This window comes from Zea mays, chromosome 2, assembly GCF_902167145.1.
Source record: "Zea mays cultivar B73 chromosome 2, Zm-B73-REFERENCE-NAM-5.0, whole genome shotgun sequence".
Lineage (NCBI taxonomy): Eukaryota > Viridiplantae > Streptophyta > Magnoliopsida > Poales > Poaceae > Zea > Zea mays.
The window spans coordinates 157,200,902-157,225,250 of NC_050097.1; the positions used below are offsets into that span (position 1 = coordinate 157,200,902).

At 47.2% G+C, this 24,349-nt stretch overlaps 1 pseudogene; it reads right to left on the minus strand.

Moving 5' to 3' along the window:
• LOC109944313 (uncharacterized) overlaps positions 1-24,349 on the minus strand; it is a 74,623-nt pseudogene that overhangs the window by 26,460 nt on the left and 23,814 nt on the right.

The window sequence follows — 24,349 nt, forward strand, 5'->3', positions numbered from 1 at the left end:
GGCCGCGGCGAGGTGTTCTTCGCGGCGGCGGAGACCAGTTTGGGGGAAAACTAAAATTCAAGCTCTCTGACGAACGATTGCTAGTGATTTTTGGTGGCTGGGTGTGTGATGACCTTGCGGGGCTGGCGGGGGCTTCAATTTATAGGGATCGACGACGGTGGCCGGGAATTTCAGTGGGGACGCGCGGCGGTCGGAGGAGGAAGAAGAGTACTGGCGCAATGGATTCGTGGCTTCTACCGTGGCGGTCATTCCGGCGATCAACGGAGAGTCACTAAGGCTTACGGCGATGTGGTGGAGATACTCAGGCACGTGGCACAAGGCCGGAAGGCGGCTGTCACCGGTGAACTTATCTGCCACAGCCGCAGAGCACGAGGGGTACGGCGGTGAGTCACCGGAGTTATCCCCAGGTGCATGGCTTTTACTTGGCGGCCTTATCGGGTCATCGGCGACGTGAATCACAACGGCGGTGGCGCGAATCACGGCGAAGATCGGTCGTCGGCGGTGAGGACAGCCGCGCTGGCGGTCTGATCCGATGCAGACACTGTACCATGGGAAATGGTATTCAGTCGACTAACAGAGCAAGTTGGAGCTTGATTTTCTCAAATTTACATGGCAACCTATCCGAGGTTCTGCAGCAAAGTTGTTGTCCATTATACCATCTTCATCTTTGTTACAGCAGCCATGGGCAAATTCTTACTAGATTAGTCATAAACTGTTTCCAAAGATGATCCAATGTCACTGTCAGTCTGATTTTCAGACTTAATCCGCCTGACAGCCAAAGTTTGGGCATGATTATCTCCCATTTTCTTACAAGAACATGGCTTGCACTCTTAAGCAAAATTGTCCTTCTATGATTGGGCTACAACTTTGATGTGGTGACCTAGGGTAAAAATCCCTATATTCTGAAAGATACAAGGCTCCAAAGTTGAGCCAATATGAGTGAAATTCAGACTTAGAATAGAACCTAATTGAGGTCCATTTGCATTTAAGTCCAAAATCCAAAGTTTGGCCTACAAGTCCACACATTTGTGAACCAAATGACTTCAAATACTTATTTGACTTGGTTTTTGCACTTTAGTCCAAAAGTGGACTAATTTTGCACATAGGTCCCTAGGTTTTTGTTTTAGGGTTTTCCAGGGTTCCAATTAGGGTTTCTATTATCTTCAGGGGTATAAAGGTGATTCAACTTTATTTTTGGGGGTATGTTATAACTATTTCCCTAAAGTATTTAGGTTTTCTCAATTTGGGTTAGGGTTTACCCCTTTAATCCCTATGTAGGGTAAAGCTTCCTATCCAGGGTCCTATTTGCAAAACATTAAAACAATACAACTTGCTTAAAATTTTTGCCTAGTGAATGCACTCTAGGTGTGTCAAACATATGCAATGCCAATGCTTATGATGCCATGCTCAAATTTTAGTTATAGTAACACCAGGGGTGTTACATCCTTCCCCTCATAAAAGAATCTCGTCCCGAGATTAAAAGTCCTAGGGTAAGTAATGGAAAAGGAAACGCGAAATACTTTTATTTCTTTATTTTGGGTACAAGGCAGGGGTGATGTGGGGGTCACTTCTTTATTACACAGTTATACATGCTTTATAATTTACATGAGGCTAAAAAGCCTGGGAAATTCTTTTCTAGAAAGTTTTGAGTTTCCCATGTAGCCTCATCTTCGGAATGTTGGTTCCACTGTATCTTATAAAACTTGAGAGTTTTTCTCTGGGTAACCCTGTCCTTTTGATCCAAGACTCGAATAGGATGCTCAGAATATGTCAAGTCCGGCTCAAGGACAACATCGGTTACTTCAATGGTTTGATCGGGAACCCGAAGACACTTCTTCAATTGTGACACATGGAACACATTATGCACAGCAGACAAGGTTTCGGGTAGTTGGAGTCGGTATGCCACTGGTCCACATTGCTCAAGTACCAGGAATGGACCAATGTACCTGGGTGCAAGCTTCCCTTTAACCCCAAAACGCGATACTCCTTTCATTGGTGAGACTTTCAGGTAAACATAGTCTCCTTCCAGGAAATATAAGTGCATTCGCCGTGTGTCTGCATAACTCTTCTGACGAGCTTGTGCTTTCTTCATATTATGGATAATTTTCTGAACCTTATCCTCGGCCTCTTTCACCATATCAGGCCTAAAGAAGCACCTTTCACCAGGTTCAGACCAATTTAGCGGAGTACGACATCGACGTCCATATAAAGCTTCAAAGGGTGCCATCTTGATACTTTCTTGATAGCTATTATTATATGAAAACTCCACCAAAGGCAAACATTCATCCCATTTCTGTGAGAAGTCCAGAACACATGCCCGCAGCATATCTTCAAGTATTTGGTTCACTCTCTCAGTCTGTCCACTGGTTTGAGGATGATAGGCCGAACTGTGGAGTAACTTAGTACCCAGGGATTTATGAAGTTCTTCCCAGAATTTGGATACAAATTGTGGTCCACGATCCGACACTATAGTCTTTGGGACACCATGCAAACTGAGAATACGGGCAATGTACAACTCCGCATAGGTAAGTACCGGATAATATGTCTTGACCGGTAGAAAGTGAGCAATCTTTGTAAGTCGATCAACAATCACCCAAATAGAGTCATATCCTTTTGCGGTCCTGGGCAATCCCACAATAAAGTCCATACTGATGTCTTCCCATTTCCATGTTGGTATTGGTAGCGACTGTAATGGACCAGCAGTTTTCATGTGTATGGCCTCGACACGTCTGCAAATGTCACACTTAGCCACATAGCGTGCAATTTCGATCTTCATCTTTGTCCACCAGTAATGTTGCTTTAAGTCTTGGTACATCTTAGTACTTCCGGGATGAATAGAATAACGACTAAGATGTGCTTCATCAAGTATTTGCTAGCGGAGTTCTTCGTTCTTTGGCACTACTATGCGGTTTTTAAACCATATCACACCTTGATCGTCTTCCTTGAAACATTTGGCTACTCCAGCCCTTATCTTTTCTCGTATGTGCTTCATACCCAGATTATCCTTTTGAGCATCAATTATCCTTTGCAAAATGATTGACTCAAGCTTTAGCTGATTTAGAGTCCCTTGTTGGATTATCCCCAGGTTTACCTTTTCCATTTCTTGACACAAAGTGTTGTCAGAGGTCTTCACCATAAGACAGTGGCAGGAAGCCTTACGGCTCAGTGCATCTGCCACCACATTGGCTTTGCCTGGGTGATAATGGATCTCCAGTTCATAGTCTTTAATAAGCTCAAGCCATCGTCTTTGCCTCATATTTAATTCTGACTGGGTGACGATGTACTTCAAGCTTTTATGATCTGTATAGATATGACAGATATTTCCCAGCAGATAGTGACGCCATATTTTCAGGGCATGAACCACAGCAGCTAGCTCCAGATCATGAGTTGGGTAATGCTCCTCATGTCGGCGCAACTGCCTTGAAGCATATGCAATTACTCGGCCCTCTTGCATTAGTACACAGCCAATACCGGAGCAGTGGTTAATAATGTCTTCAATTGCTCAAAGGCTTCATTACACTTAGAAGACCAATTGAATTTAATGTCATTCTTCAATAAACTTGTGATTGGCTTCACAAGCTTAGAAAAATCTGGTATGAATCTGCGATAATATCCAGCTAGTCCAAGAAAACTCCGGACTTGGTGAACAGTGGTCGGGGGTTTCCACTCCAGAATATCTTTGACCTTGCTAGGATCTACCGCAATTCCTTTAGCCGATAACACGTGCCCCAAAAATTGAATTTCCTCCAGCCAGAACGCGCACTTGCTGAACTTGGCATACAACTGATGTTCCCTCAGGCGCGTCAATACAATCCGTAGATGCTGAGCATGGTCCTCTTCATTTTTAGAATATATCAAGATATCGTCGATGAAGACCACCACGAACTTGTCCAACTCGGGCATGAACACCGAGTTCATCAAATAGGTGAAGTGGGCAGGAGCATTTGTGAGCCCGAAAGACATTACCAGGTATTCAAACAATCTGTACCGCGTCGTAAACGCGGTCTTCGGTATATCCTCGGGCCGAATACGGATTTGGTGATAGCCCGACCTGAGATCAATTTTGGAAAATACTCTTGCCCCAGTCAGTTGATCAAATAAGATGTCGATCCTTGGAAGAGGGTACTTATTCTTGATGGTGACCTCATTTAGGGGTCGATAATCCACGCACATTCGCAAGGTTTGATCCTTCTTCTTAACAAAAATGGCGAGGCAACCCCATGGGGACGAGCTTGGCTGGATGAATCCCTTATTCAGTAGATCTTGTAATTGAATCTTCAATTCCGCCAACTCATTAGGGGGCATACGGTACGATCTTCGGGAGATGGGAGCCATACCGGGCTTTAGCTCAATTACGAATTCTACATCTCTTTCAGGGGGCAGTCCAGGCAAATCTTCCGGAAATACATCTGGAAACTCACATACTACCGGAATGTTCTTGATCTCCGGTACAATGGCTTCATATATTCTACCAGAAGCTTTGGCTAGATTGGTTACGGGGAGAGACAAAAGAATCTCTTCTTGATTATAGCTCAACCTGACGGTTCTGAGTTCAGTGTTGAGAACTGTCTTGTGTTGGGTTAACCAATTCATACCCAAAATTACATCTATATCCTGGCCATTCAGAACAATCATGTTAGCAGGAAAGTTCCGTCCGGCCATTGTTACTGGCACTTCATAGGCCACTTCTCTAGTAAAAATGTGTCCCCCAAGTGAATGAATTTTAAATCCCTCTTTTGATTCATGGCATGCAATGTGATGTTGCTCCACAAATTTCTTGCTAATGAACGTATGCGAAGCACCAGAATCAAAAAGAATAATTGCAGGGTGACTGGCCATGGGAAACGTACCCATCATCACCGGCTCTCCTTCCGGTGTAGTGGCCACTTGGGTGTAATATACACGCCCCGTCTTCTTTGTATTTTTCCCCACAGCATTTCCTTTGGGCTGAGCCGAACTCCCAGATCCTTGCGGAGCATTTGATTGATTTTGCTTAGGATATGGGCAGTCTTTGATGAAATGTCCCGACTTGCCGCAATTGAAACACCCGGTTGAAGAACTGGGCAAGGCAGGGAATCGGGTGCCTGGGGCACTCGGCTCATTTGGGGTAGTGGGGGTATTGTTGGGGCGAATAATGATTGGCTGTTTGAAAGGGAATGAGGGTGGACGAGAAAAAGTGCGATTTTGGCTTGAAGGCCGGATCACAAACCATTGCCTCTTCGCCTGGCCCTGATTAGGCCTCTCACCACCGAATCCCTTGTTCTTCCCAGAACTTGCGTATTTTGCTTCAACAGATAAGGCTGTGCTGACAGCCTTTCCATACGTGAGATCTATACATGTGGTCATCTTTCTCTGCAACCGATCATTTAAACCCCGCATAAAGCAGTTCTTTTTCTTTAAATCAGTATTCACCTGGTCGATGGCATACTGCGACAGGTGATTAAACTTGTTGAGATACTGATTGACGGTATCTCCTCCTTGTTTTAATTTCATAAATTCTTCTTGTTTCATATGCAGCACTCCTTCGGGTATGTAGTGCTCACGGAAGGCTGCTTTAAACTCTTCCCAGGTGATTTGATGGTTGACAGGTTGAATAGCCACAAAATTTCCCCACCAGGTACTGGCAGGGCCACGTAGTTGTTGTGCTGCGAATAATGGCTTCTGCGTTTCTGAACAGCGGAGAAGACCAAACTTTTGTTCAATAACCTGTATCCACTCATCGGCTTCTAGTGGATCTTCAGCTTTCACAAATAGTGGTGGACGGGTTTCCGAGAAATCCAAATAAGTAGTTTCGCGGGGGCCTTGCTGATAACCCCTTCCTGCCTGCTGCTGGAATTGCTGTTGACCCGCCATTTCCCTAAGAAAGCGGGTATTATCTGCGGTGGCATTCACCAAGGCGGCAATCGCCTCGGCTAATGTGGGAGGAACCGGAGGTGGGTTTGGGGTAACATCCCTTCCCCCAGAAGTTCCTGCTGCGTCCTGTCCTCGAGTCCTGGTCGGCATCTATGGCAAAGAACATTTGAAGTAAACATAATATGCCAGAGAAACCTTCCATTTTACATTACTATAAACAGTAATGATACAGACTCGATATTACATAACAGGATACATTACCCATTATACAAAAGTTCAACCTATTATACAACAGTACAACCCACAATACACTACTCTACTTCTATTACACCATTAGTCCTGCTTCCCATTACTCTTGGCGGCCTCATCGTCAGGTGTGGGAGTCCAGACATCAACCAACCTCAAGGAAGGAGGGGGCTCAAAAAGGTCTAACTCCCCACCCAGCGCGCGTCCCGCAACGTGAGAGGGTCCGGCTTCCGCCTCAGCAGGGTGTGCAGGTGCACTAGGGTCTAATTGTGAGTATAGTACATGGACTTCCTCATGCAACGTATTGCAATAGACCTGCAGGTTGTCGACAGTTGAGCTAAGTTCTTTAATTCGGGCCTGAGCCCTTGCTTCCTTAGCACATGCCAGCAAACGGGACTGTACTGCCCAGTCAAGTGCTAAGTCCCGATCAGCAAGCTGATCCTGCAGGTGACGGATGTCCCTTCTCAGTTCATTTATTCTATCTCCGTCGGCGACCCAAGCATCGGTCCGGTGTTGCAGCGCTGCTTGAAGTCGACTCACTCGGGCTTCAAGATCTCCTATGGGGTCATTACTCCCACTGCTACTGCTTTCATGTCGAGGGGCCAGTTGATGCCGGGGTACTCCAATTGGTCCAGTGGACTTGCGTGTCGTTAGCCTTGTGCGTGGTGGCATCTTTCTACGGGGGAAAATGTTATTAGTATAATTCTTAGCATGATGCATGTGTAAGTACAGAATCAACCTTAGTCGATTCAACCTTCTATACATTGCACTCTTCCTATCTGGTCTTTAAGATAGACTCTTCAGAATACTTAGGTAAGAAGAGAAGAGAATTTCTAGGTAAGACTTTTGAAAATCCTTTTGAAGATGCCACATAATATCTGCAAAGAAGGGCTACGCTCCGATACCAGCTATGACGGAACCTCTCAAGTAATTAGGCCCACCTACAGTTGTCCTTATCCAACGGACCTCAGACAACCCTGTAGGTGCCCCTGAACTACTTGACAAGCTCGGTATCTTTCCTTACCTTACCAGGAACGTTTCACCCGTCTTGCAGACATTACAGAACATCGGAGATAAAGAATTGCGGAAGCGATTACATAACTTACATTTATTTTAAAAGCAGCTCGAGTTGTTTTATTACAGACCAGAACTAAAAGCGAGTGCTGAGAAGTAATATTATACAAACCAAGGGAGGCACAAACTCCTCCCGATAAGTTTAAGCAAAAGGTTTCTAATGCAGGATCCAAGTCCTCCCGCACTTCAGTCTTGTTTTTCTTCCTTAGGAACCACCTTAGCACAGAAGCAACAGAAATCTGCTACTTCCTCACCTAAAAACAACGAAGGGATAAACCCTGAGTATGGAATTACTCAGCAAGTCTTACCCGACTAAAGAAAAGACTCTCAAGGGTATGCTGGTTATATGGGAGTCAAGGTAAGGCCTTTCAATAATCAAAGACTCTGTTTTGCAGAAATGCTTACTAAAGTGGATCCTTAAAATCCAGTTTTATTTGTCAAGTTAAGTAGAATTACCTGTAACTAGAGTTCTTTCTACCCTAGTTCAATCACTGGTCCTGCACTAGCCAATTTCTTACAAAAACCCATCATCTTTAGTGGAATGCTACGTGTAGGTCAGTGACCAAGTCTTTATAACCGCGAAGGTACGGCGATCCGAATCGATTATACTCAGCTGAGGATCTCCAATCACACGACATATGTAGCACTTAACCCTTGCATATGTCAACCCGCCACCGGGGTTCTTAAGACCAGATCAGGTTCACGCAAACCGAGAGCACAGATACACCACCGTCCAGCCTCTTGCCACGGAGGGTACACGCTACTCTCGCCACCGCTCCACGCCCATTTCGTGTTATCTTATTCTGGCCTTAGTCTGCCCGAGGCAAGGCTTACCCATGACGAGGCATGTGACCAGTTAAAGGGTCCTCGATCATCAAGCCTACATCGACAAGGTCCTTAATCGACTCAGACGGAGACACTACACCGAGACTCTCTTCTCGTGCAAGTCACCCGCCCGGTCTCAGCTTAATCATTTAACCCCAAAGGTTGGTACCTGGCAGAGGTACATCTTTTCTGATGTTGAATCCATCATGGCCATGATGGATTCACCATCAAGTTTTATTTTCGAAAACAACCCTCCCACTTTGCCAAACATCTTTTGTAAAACAAATCCTTTTGTTTTTCTAAAGCAATACTAAGCATAGTAAAACCTTTTTGTAAAAACAGGATGTCAAGGAGGGTAATCAAGATCAAGGAAGGTAATGCAGGAATTGTTTAATCAATCAACTCCTATCACCTAATGCAGCAAGCAAGTGAGAAAGATTTTAAAAACATCAAGGGAGGTGGCAAATGCACCGGGGCTTGCCTTCGTTAACAGGTGAGTCGGGTTCGGATCCACAAATATCAAAGTAGAAGCAGTTGCTTGCTTGAGAATCCGAGGGTGGTGGTGTCCTTTCTTCGGTGACTTCTATTTCTTCTTCACGTTCTAATCATAACCATACATATGTATAAGAATGGATGCCATGGGATGCTCATGAGGATGCAAAGACAATATAAACTTATTATCTATGTCTTGAATACAACTTTCCTTCACGGAACTCCGAGAACTTAGGGTTTCCGGAGTCGGTTAAGGAGCTCAAAGGGCAGGGGGGTGGTTTAGGGTTCTAGTTATCAAACATGGTTTAAATCAATTCAAACTCTACCCAAGGCTTCTAAATATTGTTTTAAGTCCTCATAAAAAGTTTGGGCATTTTTGGATTTACCCATTATTTTCTAAAAATCCATAACTAATACTTTTAACTACTTTAAATACCCTAAAATTTCTTATTTCCACTAAAAATCACAAAACTATTTTTATTAAATTCTAGGGAAAATAACAAGCCTAGGAAAATTGGTTTCACAATTTTAGGATTTTTCTATAATTTTTAACAGATTTCCAAAGTCTTTCGGAAAAAGAAAAAGAAAAAGATCAAATAGTGCTGGGCCGGTTCTGGCCCAGACGGCCCAGGTCCAGGGCAAAACGCGCCCGCGCTGGCAACTTTACAGGAAAGGCCTCGGGGTTTTCACTATCTGCGAACGGGTTCTCTCACTGTTTAACAGAGTCACTAACACTTTGCAAGAAAGTCCCTCGAGTTCTATTCCTTTACGTTTCACGGTCCCCGACGGCGTGGAGCACGGCCGAGCTCCGGCGAGCTGTCTGTGCCGGCCGATTGGGGCAAGGACTAGTGCCTAGCTTTGGATTAAACCAAATTCGAGACCCAGGGAGGATTTTCCCCAACATAATTGCACGAATGGCGACCTATTAAGCTCTGTCCGCGTGAACCGAGAATGTTGCGGATGGGTGAAGGTGTTCCCGGTGATTGGTGGCGATATAATTCAATTAAGTGGGTCAGTGAGCATTGCGGACATATGAGAATGTACGAACAACACTAACAACGACAGGATTGGACCTGATTTGCGTTGGCCGCGGCGAGGTGTTCTTCGCGGCGGCGGAGACCAGTTTGGGGGAAAACTAAAATTCAAGCTCTCTGACGAACGATTGCTAGTGATTTTTGGTGGCTGGGTGTGTGATGACCTTGCGGGGCTGGCGGGGGCTTCAATTTATAGGGATCGACGACGGTGGCCGGGAATTTCAGTGGGGACGCGCGGCGGTCGGAGGAGGAAGAAGAGTACTGGCGCAATGGATTCGTGGCTTCTACCGTGGCGGTCATTCCGGCGATCAACGGAGAGTCACTAAGGCTTACGGCGATGCGGTGGAGATACTCAGGCACGTGGCACAAGGCCGGAAGGCGGCTGTCGCCGGTGAACTTATCTGCCACAGCCGCAGAGCACAAGGGGTACGGTGGTGAGTCACCGGAGTTATCCCTAGGTGCATGGCTTTTACTTGGCGGCCTTATCGGGTCATCGGCGACGTGAATCACAACGGCGGTGGCGCGAATCACGGCGAAGATGGGTCGTCGGCGGTGAGGACAGCCGCGCTGGCGGTCTGATCCGGTGCAGACACTGTACCATGGGAAATGGTATTCAGTCGACTGACAGAGCAAGTTGGAGCTTGATTTTCTCTCAAATTTCCATGGCAACCTATCCGAGGTTCTGCAGCAAAGTTGTTGTCCATTATACCATTTTCATCTTTGTTACAGCAGCCATGGCCAAATTCTTACTAGATTAGTCATAAACTGTTTCCAAAGATGATCCAATGTCACTATCAGTCTGATTTTCAGACTTAATCCGCCTGACATCCAAAGTTTGGGCATGATTATCTCCCATTTTCTTACAAGAACATGGCTTGCACTCTTAAGCAAAATTGTCCTTCTATGATTGGGCTACAACTTTGATGTGGTGACCTAGGGTAAAAATCCCTATATTCTGAAAGATACAAGGCTCCAAAGTTGAGCCAATATCAGTGAAATTCACACTTAGAATAGAACCTAATTGAGGTCCATTTGCATTTAAGTCCAAAATCCAAAGTTTGGCCTACAAGTCCACACATTTGTGAACCAAATGACTTCAAATACTTATTTGACTTGGTTTTTGCACTTTAGTCCAAAAGTGGACTAATTTTGCACATAGGTCCCTAGGTTTTTGTTTTAGGGTTTTCCAGGGTTCCAATTAGGGTTTCTATTATCTTCAGGGGTATAAAGGTGATTCAACTTTATTTTTGGGGGTATGTTATAACTATTTCCCTAAAGTATTTAGGTTTTCTCAATTTGGGTTAGGTTTTACCCCTTTAATCCCTATGTAGGGTAAAGCTTCCTATCCAGGGTCCTATTTGCAAAACATTAAAACAATACAACTTGCTTAAAATTTTTGCCTAGTGAATGCACTCTAGGTGTGTCAAACATATGCAATGCCAATGCTTATGATGCCATGCTCAAATTTTAGTTATAGTAACACCAGGGGTGTTACATCCACGCCGCAGGGCCATTCAATGGCCCCCTAACTTCAAAGTCTGCAACGTCGACAAGTACGAGCCTAAGTAGGATCCGGGAGGTTGGTTGGTCGTCTACACCACTGCTGCCCGAGCCGCTAGGGCAACCGAAGATGTGATGACCGCATACTTGCCTATCGTCCTTGGGCAAGATGCACTGCAATGGCTGCGACACCTACCCCGACACTGCATCGACGACTGAAGCAACTTCAGTCGGCGCTTCACCGCCAACTTCCAATCTCTCTCCGACAAACTGGTGCAACCATGGGACCTCAAATCCATCAAGCGCCGAGGGGACGAGACTCTCCGGTCATACCTCAAAAGATTTCAGACCATGAGAAATCGTATCCCAGAGGTCGCAGAAGCAGCAGTGATCGAGGACTTCTACCGGGGATCTAATGACTCGACCTTCGTCCGAGCCATACTGCAGAAGGCGTCGACCACCTCCGAGCAGCTGTTCTGGGAAGTCGACCTCTACATCACCGCCGACGAACGAGCTCAGGACCTCATCGGAGGAGCAAAGCCTGCACTGGCGGCACCGCGACGCGACACAAACTAACAACCCGACAAACGTTGGGTGAAGAGGCCTCGTGAAGAAGTCCACGCCGCCGGACCACCCGCCTCTCGCGCCCGAGGAGGACCTCGCGGAGGCGAATGCACGCTGGACAACATCCTCGACGCCTAGTGCCCGTAGCACAAGGACATGCGCCACACCCTTCGGAACTGCAGAGACTTCAAGCACTCCATGGGGAACGGCTGACCCTTCCAACCTCTGCCACCTCCCCCACCACGAGGAGGACCTGGAGAACCTCGACAACCCCAACAGCAGGAGGGGGAGGAGGTGGAGCCTTCCCGCGCGTCGACGGAGAAGTCAACGTCATCTTCAGCGGACATGGGTCGCAAGAAAGCAAGAGACAACAAAAGCTCAATGACCGTCAGATACTGGTGGCGACCACTGGACCTCCCGCCCCGTATCGATGGTCCGAACACCCGATCACCCTCACTCGGGCGGATCAGTGGCTCAACTTCGACCACCCGGGCAAGTACCCGCTCCTCGTCGATCCGGTGATCCAAGAAAGCAGGGTAAAGAAGGTATTAGTGGACGAGGGAAGCAGCATCAACGTCACCTTCCCCTGGACGCTTCAAGGCTTGGGAGTTCCCCTCAAAGAGCTCCACGAGTCAGACACTCCTTTCTTCGGCATCGTGCCGACTGAAGGAGAATATCCACTGGGACACATCTACATGTCGGTCACCTTCGGAACTCTGGAAAACTACAGAACCGAGTTCCTGAGGTTCGAGGTGGCAAACTTCGACTGCGGATACAATGCCATCATCGGCAGGCCTGGATTGGCGAAGTTCATGGCCATTCCACATTATACGTAGATGATATTGAAGATGCCAGGACAACAAGGAATCATAACTGTGCGCGCTGACTTCCAAGGCGTCGCAGAGTGTTTCCGAGTGGCCATTCAGGCGGCCCTCACCACCAAACCATCAGCGACTTCTTCTGCGTAGGCGAACTCAAAGCCTAAGGAAGACCTTGCAGTACCCACGAATGAAGCTCAAGCTGTGACCTCTATGCGGCCGACCGAAGAAACCAAGAGAATCAACCTCGGGTTCGCTGATGAGCGCAAGACTGCCATCATCAGTTCCAACCTGGATGACAAATAGGAAGGCACGCTCATCCAGTTTCTGCAAGATAACCGATACGTATTCGCATGGCAACCTGCGGATATGCTGGGAGTCCCGAAAGAACTGGACGAGCACAAACTGAAGGTCTACCCCCAGGTGAGGCCGATCCGACAAAAATTACGTCGTTTCACGCCCGACAAGAGAGAAGCCATTCGTGCACAGCTGGCTCGCTTGGTCGCGGCCAGATTCATTAGAGAAGTGTTACATCCCGAGTGGTTGGCAAATCCTATTCTTGTACTCAAAAAGAATAAAGTGGATTGGCGCATGTGCGTCGACTATACAGTTCTCAACAAACATTGTCCGAAGGATCCCTTCGGACTCCCTAGAATAGACCAGGTGGTAGACTCAACCGCTGGGTGTTCTATTTTGTCTTTCTTAGATTGCTATTCTGGATATCATCAGATCAGCTTAGCAAAAAAAGACGAGGAAAAAACAGCATTCATCACCCCGTTCGGAGCCTTTTGCTATACCTCCATGCCGTTTGGCCTCAAAAACGATGGAGCGACTTACCAGAGGGCTATTCAGACATGCTTAGCCGACCACTAGGGCAAGCATGTGGAAGCTTATGTGGATGACGTGGTGATCAAGACAGAAAACTCAGAAAATTTCATTGAAGATTTATAGCTGGTCTTCAACAGCCTGCGGCAATATCGATGGAAGCTCAATCCTGAAAAATGTATCTTCGGAGTACCAGCGAGAAAATTGCTCGGATTCATTGTCAGCCATCGAGGAATTGAAGTTAACCCAGAAAAGATCGAGGCTATCATGAGAATGGAAGCACCACGGTCACAGAAAAAGTACAAAGACTTACTAGGTGCATGGCAGCTCTAAGTAGGTTCATATCGAGGTTGGGAGAAAAGGGACTGCCGTTCTACAAGCTGCTCAAAAAGGTGGACAAATTCCAGTGGACCTCAGAGGCTCAGGAAGCCCTAGATGCACTGAAGAAATTCTTGACAACACCACCAGTGCTAAAGCCGCCGCGCCGAGGCACGCCGAGTCCACCGGCCGAAGACCTGCTGTTATATATCTCTTGCACAACTCACGTGGTGAGCACCGCATTGGTAGTCGAGCGAGCAGAAGAAGGACATGCCTATCCAGTACAACATCCCATCTACTTTATTAGTGAAGTTCTGGGACCCTCGAAGAACAAATATCCTCAAGTTCAAAAATTATTGTATGCGGTACTTCTAACTGCACGCAAGCTCCGTCACTACTTTGACGACAACAAAGTCATAGTAGTCACTGGATTTCTAATAGGGGATATTCTCCACAACAAGTAAGCCATCAGAAGGATAGCAAAGTGGGCCTGCGAGCTGGGAGCTCACGACATTGAGTTTTGACCTCGTACTGCAATCAAGACTCAAGCGCTAGTTGACTTCGTATCAGAATGGACCGAGCAACAAGTACCAGATAACCCGGAGACTGCAGAAGTATGGCGGATGTATTTCGATGGCTCGCTGAAACTACAGGGGGCAGGCGTAGGAATCCTCTTCATTGTACCTGGAGGTGAACAACTCAAATATGCTCTTCAGTTACTATTCTTAGCGTCCAACAATGCAGCAGAATATGAAGCTTTGATTCATGGGCTGAACATTGCCATATCACTGGGCATCAAGAGATTGATGGTATATGGAGATTCACTAGTGGTCATAAGTCAGATAAACAAAGAGTGGGATTGCTCGAATGACTCCATGGGGAAATACTGCACTACCGTCCGAAAGCTAGAAGATAAGTTTGAAGGTTTGGAATTTCATCATGTGGAGAGAGACCGCAACACGGCAGCTGATGCATTGTCAAAGCTAGGATCCAGTCGGACTCAGGTCCCGCCTGGAGTTTTCGTCCAAGAAATACTACGCCCGAGCATTTCATTAGATCAGGCAGAAGAGTGTAATATTTTGAGCCAACCAGAGTTAGATTCTGATGACTGGAGGAAACCAATCATCAGATACATAAAGAATGAGGAAGAACCAGATGACAAAAATGCAGCAGAGCGCATTGCAAGGCAGTCAGCTCATTATACCCTCATTGGGGAAACACTATACAGAAGGGGCGCGACAGGAGTTCTCATGAAGTGCATTCTTTCGGCCACTGGGAAACAACTGCTAGATGAGATCCATGCTGGGCAATGTGGGATACACGCAGCGTCCAGGACTCTGGTTGGGAAGGTCTTCAGGTCTGGTTTCTACTGGCCAACAGCAAAGAGTGACGCCGCCGAGTTAGTCCAGAGATGTGAAGCTTGTCAATACTTATCAAAACAGCAGCATCTACCAGCACAACAACTGCAAACCATACATGTGACATGGCCATTTGCATGCTAGGGACTGGATATGATTGGACCCTTAAAGAAAGCTCAAGGGGGATACACTCATGTACTGGTTGCTATTGACAAATTCACTAAGTGGATAGAGTACAAGCCCATCGCTTCTCTAACTTTGGCTAAGGCAGTGGAATTCATACAGGACATAATATTCAGGTTCGGAATACCGAATAGCATCATAACCGACCTGGGATCCAATTTCACAAGCTTAGAGTTCTTCGATTTCTGTGAACAAAAAAGCATTCAAATCAAATATGCCTCGATGGCGTACCCAAGAGCCAACGGGCAAGTAGAAAGAGCCAACGAGATGATATTGGAAGCACTCAGAAAGAAAGTCTTCGACAAGAATGAAAAGTTCACAGGAAAGTGGATTAGAGAGTTGCCATATGTTGTCTGGAGCCTAAGAACTCAACCTAGTCGAGCTTTGCATGGAAACACTCCTTTCTTTATGGTCTATGGTTCGGAGGCAGTGCTACCCGCTGATCTCAAGTTTGGGGCACCGAGATTAATCTTCAAAAACATAGCAGAAGCTGAGGCTACTGGACTGGAGGATGTTGATATACTAGAAGAAGAACGATTGAATACGGTGATTCAGTCAGCCCGATATCAGCAAACTCTGAGGCGCTATCATGATAAGGCCATACGGCATCGATCCTTCGCAGTGGGAGATCTTGTCCTCCACCGAATTCTAACGGGGGAGGGACGGCACAAATTGTCGCCACTATGGGAAGGACCATTCATAGTGGCAGAAGTCAGTCGGCCTGGATCATAACGTCTTACTCAAATGGATGGCACGGAAATTGGGAACTCAAGGAATATAGAACATCTCAGGAAGTTTTACCCCTAGCTAGATTTCAAAAGCTATTGGGACGGCCTTGTATTCTGTAAATTGGGAAATACATCATCAATAAAAAGACTTCATTCTCAAAGGCACTCAAACTGTTTACTGTCAACCTGCATGCTTACTCGACTCAGGGTGACCACTATACCCTACTAACGGAGCAATCGACTTAAGTCGGCGATGACTTAAGGCGGTGTGACATGCTCACGCTTACTTAACTTAGGGTGACCACTATACCCTACTAATGGAGCAATCGACTTAAGTCGGCGATGACTTAAGGCGGTGTGACGTGCTCACACTTGCTTAACTCAGGGTGACCACTATACCCTACTAACGGAGAAATCGACTTAAGTCGGTGATGACTTAAGGCGGTGTGACATGCTCACTCTTAACTCAGGGTGACCACTATACCCTACTAACAGAGCAGTCGGTTTAAGTCGGTAGTGACTTAAATCGGCACGGCGTGCTCACGTCTACTCGATCCAACACAAGCACGCTTGCGATTACTCATCTTAGGGCGATCTCTATGCCTCGCGAAATAAAAAGAAGTTTCAAAACCATCACACTGCACTTACTTCTGCAATTATAACTACTGTTGGATTCTAACAACAGGAAAATAATAATGGCATTCAGTACTGAAAACACTTTCTGACAGAATATTCGAGCACACTAACCACATACACAATGCATTCAGTGTTTCTACTTGGTAATGTTTTTCTCAGGAGCGACCGATGAAGAAGGGTGACTCGAAGAATCAGGAGTAGCATTGACATCCGCAACTATGTCGTCAGGAACAATCACATCGGGTCTCCTCATCGCGCTGGGCCTTCAAAGTAGCGGAAGTGTCTTCAGCAGCCTTGACAGCCAGCCGAGCAGCTTCTAGCTCCTGGACGACTGATCTTTTGGAAACGCGCAGATCCTTGATGATAGAATCTTTGCTCGACACCAATTGCCTAAGACGAATCATATCATCCTGGGACTCTTGCAGCTTGTAACGATGATTATCCAAGTCCATGGTGAAACGATGGCTCCTCTCCAAGATAGTCAAAGAATTGATGGCGTCACGATACAACTTGTCAAGGTTGTCACGAGAAGTGGCAAGGGCACGTTTTTCCTCCTATAGACAAGAATCAGCTCTCAAACATCAAGCAAGCAGTAAGAACATAGTAGAGAAAGTCAAGTAAAGCTTAATTCATTGGCCACCTTTTCAGAGTCAAGCTGAGCATTGAGAGAGGAATTCAACATGTTGGCATCATTCAGAAAAGCAGAATCCCGGGCCAAGTCCGTCTGACCTCGAGAATATTTCTCCTCAAGATCAGAGTACTACCAGGCCATATCTAGCAAGAAACGGTTAAACAAGGATATTCAGCCAAAAAGCATATTAATCAAGTAGCCAAGGAGGAAACAAAGGGAACTAACCAGCATTTGCCATCTCCAAATCAGATACATGCTGCTGAAGCAGCACTGGATTCCAATGTGTTAGATACAGAGCTCTTTCTGGGACAGAGGCACCCTGCGATCTCAGCTGACTAGCCATCTCGTCAACCAAAGCCTGACATTGAAAACAAATGAGTGCAAAGACAGTATTTCACCCAGAGTATAGTCAGATCAGGAAAAGCCAAATTACCTGGAGATTGGAGAAGAACGAAGGAAGCCCCAAATCATGGGAAGTCAGTTGGTGACTTGATGAAGGATTATCAACTGAGGCAATTTGCAGAGCATCATTGGGGACCAACTCAGCATCACCAGCAGGAATCAAAACTCTAGCATCAGGTGCGCCGGCCTCTAAGGCGACTTCCTGACCCAAAGCATGTGTTGCTGCCATGCAATCAGAATGTGGAGGAGAAGACCCGACGTGGACATCCATGGAAGTATGAGAAGGGGAACCCGCTCGGACACCCTTGGGGGCTGGGTCACAGCTCGGGCTGCCCACCCGAGCCGGATCATTACCGGCAACACCCTCGGGGGCTGGGTAAACGCTGGCGCTATCCTTGGGGACCGGGTTCTCTGCAGCAGCCACCTCTAAGGCTGAAGGATTTTCAGCCACTTCCATGGGAACAGAGCAATCTAGATCAGCCTCTTGACTCTTAAGACTGCGCTCCAAGGTCGATGAGGCATGAGACGCTGCTCGGGATAATTCTAACCCGACATCAGGCATATCAGTGCAAACGTCCATCATACCACCATCTGTCGGCTCGGACAGCAGATCTTTAGGGACCACATCCTCGAGAGCCTGATCAAAATTTGCCAGAGATAATTCTTGCAGACCAACGAGAGCAGACAAAGCTGGAGAAGGAATATCACTACTCTCCCCACTGACTATATAACATCAACTGTTTTTCCGAATTAAGGGTATTTCCTCCTCCTCTTCCTCATCCTCGTCAATAATACGAACAACACACCCATTGGGATCAGCTCTGGCCGGATTGCACCCATTGGGATCAGCATCATCAAGGTCACACCCATTGGGGTCAGCATCAGCCGGGTCACGCCCATTGGGATCAACTCCACTAAAAAACTCCACTGGCACTTCCTCGGCAGCAGGAGCAGGAGGGCCGACATCTTGATTCAAGCATGACACTCGCTGAAGCCGTCTCTTTTTCTTTTTCTTCCCCTCAGCAGGAGAAATTGGATGGCTGGCCTGGCGAGGACATTTCGGGTGAGTGCTATCAGGTCTTTGAGTGTCCAAGGTCTTTCCAGGCTCTGGGATAGTTGCTACAGCTAGTGTTTCAGCAGGGACCGAATCAGAGGAATCCTCAGCCAACATGTCCAGCATAGCACTTATTTCTGCATCGCTCGGGTTTGTAGGCATCTCAAAATGAACCTGCCTCTCATCATTGGGGATATCACCAAGCGAAACAACCAATGCCTCAACCTCTTCGGGAGAGGGTCGTACTCTATGACCCAAACCACTGTCACCAGCAGGAGGATTTGACACAAAACTGATGAAAGCCTTGGAAGGAGGCAGATTCCAAGCAGAATACGCAACAGGAGCACCGATATTCGACACCTTGCCTCTAAGAATCATCTCAAGCCAGCTTACCAGATCCACAGCAGGAATCCTTCTGTTGGTAACCCGGGTTGAGTCAGTGATACCATGATACAGTTAAGCCGGGTACGCTCTGTCCTTCAGTGGCTGAATGTTCTTAAAAACAAAATTGGCGACTACAGCTTCAGCAGTCAGACCTTTCTCCTTCAACAAACCAACTTTGGCAAGCAGAACCCTGGCCTCGGCTATCTCCAAGTCTATGGGGGATTCAATCCAACTTGGAGCACGAACATCCGGCTTTCTCCCTGACCGAGGGGGAGAGACTGGCTGTGATTCTCTACAATAAACCATTCCAGGCGCCATCCTTTGATGCTGTCCTTGAGTGGGATGTCGAGGTACTCTGTCTTCCTCCCACGGCGCATCTCCAAACTCGCACCACCCACGAGCTAGTACTGCCCCCCGGCCATTCCAGGCCGACAGTGATACAAGTACTTCCACAAGCCAAAATGTGGCAGAATACCAAGGTAGGCTTCGCACAAATGAACAAAAACAGAAACTTGCAGAATAGAATTGGGATTCAGATGGGTTAGATTCAGATGGTAGAAATCAAGGAGACCACAGAAGAAAGGAGAAATAGGAAGAGCAAGGCCGTGGATGAGAAAAGGAATATAAATAACGGACTCGTGGGTGTCCTCCGTCGGGACAGTGACCCCACGGCAGATCTGCCAAGAACAAAGCTCCTTCGGAGGAAGAACTCCGATGGAGACAAGACGAAGAAGGTCGGACTCTGAAACAACAGACATGTGGTTACCTGCAAAAGGCAACTGGTTGTTGGGATCGATGGGAGGAATAGTCGCAGAAGAGGAATTCTGACTCTTCCGCTTGGGCGCCATCTCAATCTCACTGGCGAACTGAGCGGAAGCGAGATCACAAGGAAGCAGAGAAGGTCTGGAAGCAGAAAAGCAGGGCTAGGGCTCAGAATGCAGAGGCATGCGACGGCGCGGTATAAATGGGGTTTCCCCGGGCCAGATGCCATTTCTAAAAAGTGCCCAATCATCACTCGGCCGTTATTTTCAAAAACGCTGACGTGGCCCAATATAACTCAGCTGTTATTTATAAAACGCCGACGTGGCCCAATATAACTCAGCTGTTATTTCTAAAACACTGACGTGCCAAGTCATCACTCGGTCGTTATTTCCAAAAACGGCCGATGTGGCCCAATATAACTCAGCTGTTATTTCTAAAACGCTGACGTTGCCAGTCTTCACTCAGTCGTTATTTCTAAAACACTGACGTGGTCCGTTATCACTCGGCTGTTATTTCTAAAACGCAGACGCCACCAGTAATCACTCGGCCGTTATTCCTAAAACGACGACATGGCTCAAAAGGACTCGGTTGTTACCTCTAAAACGTCGGCGTCGCAAAAAAGAACCACTCAGTTACTACCTCTGAAAATACTAACAGTAAATCAGCCGTTTTTTTCTCTACGAATATGCAGGCAGATCTAAAATGCGACTCGATGATTCCAAGTCGTTACTCAAGCATTACTTCCGAGAACAATGGCTACGTTAAGCATAAACATGATCGACCGACCGACTGGAAAAAGAGCAATGGGAAAGCAAAGAAACGCACACAGAATGGGATGAAATCTTCTTTATTATAAAAGGAGGGGAAGTATTACCAAACTTAAAAACCAACTCATTATGAGTTAGTCTTCTTCCCACTGTTCGATACATTACACTACTACATCACATTTCACTACACTATACTACTAACTACTACTACATTATTCTACTAATACTACTTCTACTACTACCTATCTATACTAACATTTAAAACCAGTGGCGCCTAGCCACTGGCCTTGTTGCTGCCCTTGCTGCTGCCCTTGCCGTCACCTTCGCTGCCGTCGCCGTCGCCATCGCCGTCGCCTCCGTCGTCGTCATCGCCCTCGCCATCGCCATCACCGCCGCCCTCCTCGGACGAGTCCGAGGAGTTCTCCTCGTCCAAGGAGACCTTCGACTCATCTGAGCCCTCGAGCCCAGCGCGCTCGACGGCACAGATGTAGGTCCACACCTCTGCGGTGATCCCCTGGGAGTCGTCTAAGTCGTCAGACGACGCCGGGGGAGAGGCATGGACCGGCGAACCCTCGGACTCGGAGGAGAACTCCTCCTCCGAGTACTCGGAATCGCCGAAGTCCTCTGAGGGAGGAGTCGGCTCGCGCTGCCGCTTATCGCCTGAATGGTGTGAGGAACTTCCACCTTTCTTGCTCTTGCCCATGGTGGAGTAGAAGAGAAGAGAAGAGAGTAAGCAACAAGCGGCAGTAAGATATGTGAAGATGCCGGAGAAGCAAGCACACTATTTATAGAAGAAGAAGGCAACTGTTCACCTCCTACCACGGCCACCAAACAGTCACAAAAATTCAATATGCAATTCAAATCGTCTGGAAACACGTTAGGCGGCTGGCGTCGTTTCACGTAACACGACACCTATTGGGTCTCAAGTCAACCGCTTGGATGATATGATTACACCCGCGGTCACGTCAAGTTACTACTCAGGAGCAGTTTGCTAAACGCTCAGCGCACCAAGCCGTCCCTTGCTTACACCCATTGGGGGGGACGTCCAGGAATTTTCAATAGATTTTCCCAAGCAGTCACATCCATACAGTATACGCAATGAATGTATCAAGACAGAAGGAAGATATCGACGGAGATCAGAGGAAAGCCAAAAATAGCCGATGAGGTACAAGTCTAATCAACAGAAGCATTGAAGCGCGAAGTGATATGAAGACTAGCCAAAGGCCATCTACTGAACGTCCAATCTGTCGCAGATCAAATAAATTTCAGACCTAACAAGATATGGGCAGATTGCATGCTCGATCTCGAAGGCAAAATCGTATGCTGACCTCTAAAGAATAAAGTTGATGATATAATGCTGATTTCTAAGGCATTCGATGAAAAGGAAAGGATGATTTCTAAAAAACAACGTGAGATGAAGACCTTCGAGTGGATTATTTTCAGTAATCCACTCAAAGCTCGAGGGCTACACCAATTGGGTGCACCTCTGGTGCACCCAATGAATCATCAACCCCAAAAGGCAGAATGTTGATTTCTAAAGCATGAGTGGAAGATAAAAATGATTCCTGAGAAGACTTAAAAGAAGGACCTTCAAGTAGATTATTTTTAAAAATCCACTCGAAGCTCGGGGGCTACACCCATTGGGTGCACCTTCGGTGCACCCAATGAATCTTGAATTCCAAAGAGCAGGATGCTGATCTCCAAAGCATAAACCCGAGTCAGAGCACCGATTTTTGAGGAATAAAGTGAAGGCCGATGAATAATAGCAGAAGACAACAACAGAAGATCGTTTTTGCCGAGTTATTCAGAATTCAGAAGCAACGGCTTGACGGACCTATTTTCAAGGCATTCCTTATCAAAATCAAAAAACCTCAAGCTGGACCTGGAATCTTTGGGCCGGTTATTTCAAAATCAACCCAAAGATTGGGGGCTTGTGGGGGACAGATATCCCCCGGGTCCACTAGAAGGTTAAAAGACCTCGTGATAGGCCTTGGGCCCGATAGTTCGCAAGGTCATCCCTTTGTGGGCCTGGGGAGGCACGCCCGCTAAAGTGGATTGACACAAGATTCGATTGACGCAGGCCCAGACGGCCCGATGAGTTTGAACAGCAACCGCAACAAGGATCCGACCTTCCCACGCAGGGGCCTCGTACATCGGAACAGAGTGGAGATAGGTCGGTGGAATTATAGGAAGATAGGCTCAGTCGGTTCACTATTACTTAGGCTCACGTTGTTATCATATCCACATGTAATGCCCCACGGTCGAGTATATAAGGCCTAGGGGGCATCCCCTCAAAAACAACTCTCACTACTTAGCCACCCACCCAGTTCTCTAACATCCTCGGTACTAGAGAACCTCCTTGTAACCCACCACACAAAGTATTCATGCTAGGACGTAGGGTGTTACGCATCTCAAAGCAGCCCGAACCTGTACAAAATTGTCCACTGTCCCTCGTGCATCTAGCGCGAACCATCGAGCTACAGTCGGTAACACCGTCCTACTCCAAAAAGCACCTCGAGGGGCAACCCCGGGTGCGCGGTCGGACCCAAAACACCGACACTCCCCGAGCTTGCGAATTTGTCGCCGGTCATAATCTCCCTCTTGGCGTGATCTCCCGACATCACTTCGAGTTGTTAGACTCTAATGAAGAACCAGGCTCTGATACCAATTGAAAATCGCCTAGAGGGGGGTGAATAGGCGAAACCTAAAATTTATAACTTTAAACACACACTACAAGCCTGAGAGCACCTAGAGGGGGGGTGAATAGGTGATCCTGTAAAAACTTGAACTTTAATGCCACAAAACTTGGTTAGGAGTTAGCACGATAAAGCCAAGTGGCTAGAGAAGAGTTCTTGCAAGACACTATAACCACGAGAAGATCAACACAGATAGACACAGTGGTTTATCCCGTGGTTCGGCCAAGTTCAACACTTGCCTACTCCACGTTGTGGCGTCCCAACGGACGAGGGTTGCAATCAACCCCTCTCAAGCGGTCCAAAGACCCACTTGAATACCACGGTGTTTTGCTTTTTACTATATCCCGCTTGCGAGGAATCTCCACAACTTGGAACCTCTCGTCCTTACAATATGATGTTCACAAAGAAGCACGGAGTAAGGGAGGGATGAGCAACGCACACAAGACACAAAATCAGAGCGACAATATGCACACAAGTCACAACACGAGCTCTCAACACAACTCAAAGAGTTATCTACTCAAACGGAGCTCTAGTTGCTATCACAAAGAATCGAATGCGCGGAATTGAAGTCTTGGTGCTTAGGAATGCTTAGAGAATGCTTTGTGTCTTCCTCCATGCGCCTAGGGGTCCCTTTTATAGACCCAAGGCAGCTAGGAACCGTTGAAAGCATTCCAGGAAGGCAATTCTTGCCTTCTGTCGCCTGGCGCACCGGACAGTCCGGTGCAGATTTCTTTCCTTCTTTGGCGAAGCCGACCGTTGAAAATTCAGAGCCGTTGGCGCACCGGACACTGTCTGGTGCACACCGGACAGTCCGGTGCCCCCTTCTGACCGTTGGCTCTGCCACGCGTCGCGCGCGGATTACGCGGCCGACTGTTGGCTCACCGGACAGTCCGGTGATTTATAGCCATACGCCGCCGTCGAAGTCCTGAGAGAAGCCAGTTCGCCAGAGTCAGCCTAGCGCACCGGACACTATCCGGTGCACCACCGGACACTGTCCGGTGCACCACCGGACAGTCCGGTGTACCCAGACTGAGCAGACTCTTGGCTGCTTCGAGCCAAGCTTTTCCAATTGTATTTTCTCTGATTCTAGCACTTAGACAAACATGTTAGTACACAAAAACCAATGTACTAAGTCTAGAATCATACCTTTGTATTGATTTGCACCTTATCCACCATTTGGCATAGTTTATCACTTAAGC